Source organism: Piliocolobus tephrosceles, chromosome 6 (assembly GCF_002776525.5).
Source record: "Piliocolobus tephrosceles isolate RC106 chromosome 6, ASM277652v3, whole genome shotgun sequence".
Classification (NCBI taxonomy): Eukaryota; Metazoa; Chordata; class Mammalia; order Primates; family Cercopithecidae; genus Piliocolobus; species Piliocolobus tephrosceles.
The window spans coordinates 52,230,030-52,233,116 of NC_045439.1; positions in this window are offsets into that span (position 1 = coordinate 52,230,030).

Consider the following 3,087-nt stretch of genomic DNA (forward strand, 5'->3'; position numbering starts at 1 on the left):
AAAGAAAGAAAGAAAGAAAGAAAGAAAGAAAGAAAGAAAGAAAGAAAAGAAGGAAGGAAGGAAGGAAGGAAGGAAGGAAGGAAGGAAGGAAGGAAGGAAGGAAGGAAGAAAGGGGGAGGGAGGGGGGAGGAGAAAATTACATGCAACTAGTTTATTCAAATCTTCGAACTTACTGATATATTTTTATTATAAACTGTATCCCGACTATAAATTACTGTAATTCCCTTTAGAATTATGGTGGCCTATAACAGCTACATAACAATAACAGTGTATCTTAAATTGTACACTGAAATTTTTTAATGCTCATTAGGGACACATTATTCAAATAGGTCTTTCCAGTATTTTACATTTTCAGGATAGGGAAAAAAGAGAACCCAAGCATTGATCGCTTAATGAATATATATATATATATATATATATATATTTTTTTTTTTTTTTTTTTTTTTCTTTGAGATGGAGTCTCGCTCTTTCACATAGGCTGGAGTGCAATGGCACGATCTTGGCTCACTGCAACGTCTGCCTCCCCAGTTCAAGAGATTCTCCTGCCTCAGCCTTCCGAGTAGCTGGGACTACAGGTGCCCACCACCACGCCTGGCCAATTTTTTGTATTTTTTTTTTTTTTTAGTAGAGACAGGGTTTCACCATGTTAGCCAGGATGGTCTTGATCTCCTGACCTCGTGATCCATCTGCCTCAGCCTCCCAAAGTGCTAAGATTACAGATGTGAGCCACTACGCCCAGCCAGCTTAATGAATATTAAGGAAAAGTGTAAAAATGATTAAATGATTTAGTGTGCACATACAATGCATGTTGAAGACCCAGAGAAGGAAGAAATAAATGGATGGGCCACTAAATGAAGTTTTATTCTTATAGATGCAGAGCTTATTATTAAGAATCTCTCATAGGAAAGGTTCTAGGTCAAGCTGCAATAGACTATATGCACATGATTAATTCTATACCTCCCACAGCAACTTCAAGACAGTTTTTGTTTGTTTGTTTGTTTTGCTGTTTCTCCAAAATTTTCTTTTAATTTAAATTACAGGATCAGTCAGATATTCTGACAAGAAATTCAGTTTTCCTCAGGAGAAAGAAAATGCTTTCACAGCATTTTTAACAAATGTATACATCACCACTTTTTTAAGGGTTAAAAATCACATTAAGTAACCAAGACAGTTTTTTTTTTTTTTTTTAAAGCACAGACACATAACAGTGGAAAACAATTAGAGTATCATCAATATATCAGAAATGTTGATAACTATGTGGAAAGCAAAACACAGATAGATTTGAATTTCCAGAAAAATCAACAGAGAGAAAATTGCATCTCAGAACACCAAAGACAAGCCAGGTTCTTTCCAAGAAAGCCTCAGATAAGCTCCAGTTTCAGCATCAGCAAATTCAAAGGGAGGAATGGGCTGTGGATCAACCATCAGTTCACGAAAGATGCTTCCTGGTGAGAGAATTGGGGCCTGAGAGAAAAATGAAAGCCAGACTTGGAATAATTGCAGAATCTGGGCCAAAAAAAAAAAAGAATTAAACTAGAGGCCAGGCACAGTGGCTCACACCCATAATCCCAGCACTTTGGGAGGCCAAGGCAGGCAGATCACTTGAGGTCAGGAATTCAAGACCAGCTTGGCCAACATGGTGAAACCCTGTCTCTACTAAAAATACAAGAAATTAGCCAGGTGTGGTGGTGTGAGCCTGTAGTCCCAGCTACTCAGGAGGCTGAGGCACGAGAATTGCTTGAATCCAGGAGGCGAGGTTGCAGTGAGCTGAGATTGCACCACTGCACTCCAGCGTGGGCAACAGAGGGAGACTCTATCTCAAAAAATAAATAAATAAATAAATAAATAAATAAATAAATAAATAAATAAACAAACAAAAGAAAGAAAAGAAAAGAAAAAAGCATTAAACTAGATAGTCATAATGAAGTTGTAACATCTATACACCAAATAACATAGCATCAACACTCAAAACAAAAACTGTAGGAGTTACAAGGAGAACTAGAAATACCCTAGAGGTAGACTTCAATTAACCCCCCTTAATCAATGTTACAGCAGTGGACAAAAAGTAAGTGAGAATATAGGGAAAAAAAAAAGAGTAATATCTTCAAAGGTCTAAGGAAAAAATTTTTGGAAGTCAGCAATATTATTAACTAAGCATGAGGACAAACAAAGACATTTGGGAAGTAAAAAAAATTACCATTCAAGCTCCCTATATGAAAAAGCATGACTTGAGGAAGTTCTTCAGCGCAAAAGAAAGAATCTAAGGTATCAGGTTATGCGATTATGGTGGCAGCTAAGTAGAACCAGAAACGAATGAAGGAAAGATTTCAGCAGCAAAGTTTTAACGTCATAAGATTAAGTTTCTGGCCGGGCGCGGGGGCTCAAGCCTGTAATCCCAGCACTTTGGGAGGCCGAGACGGGTGGATCACGAGGTCAGGAGATTGAGACCATCCTGGCTAACACGGTGAAACCCCGTCTCTACTAAAAAATACAAAAAAACTAGCCGGGCGAGATGGCGGGCGCCTGTAGTCCCAGCTACTGGGAGCCTGAGGCAGGAGAATGGCGTAAACCCGGGAGGCGGAGCTTGCAGTGAGCTGAGATCCGGCCACCGCACTCCAGCCCAGGCGACAGAGCGAGACTCCGTCTCAAGAAAAAAAAAAAAAAAAAAGATTAAGTTTCCTTCTAGCTTAGTCCAATCACAATATTTATTTATTTATTATCACAAGTGCTATCTATTGATTTTCAATTTCAGGTATAACAATACCCAAATCACAGTATATTTAATAATTATATTAAAGAATCGCATGAAAAATCTCAACAAATTCAAGTATGCAAGAAATATCACCTTATTTCTTATACTTCAACTTAATTTCTGCATCTAGGAAATATCCTCTTTCTCCCCATACCTCCCTCATAGGTCCTGCTTGATGGGAAATGTAATTACAGACATTTCTGGGGTTACTCTGCCCTCCCTTGGTCTGGTCAATGGCACACAGTTACAAAAGCATCAGAGAAAAGGGAGACCCTCCCATCATGAGTGATCTCTATACCCAGGTAACAGCCTTGATGAATGATTGTTTCCCATGC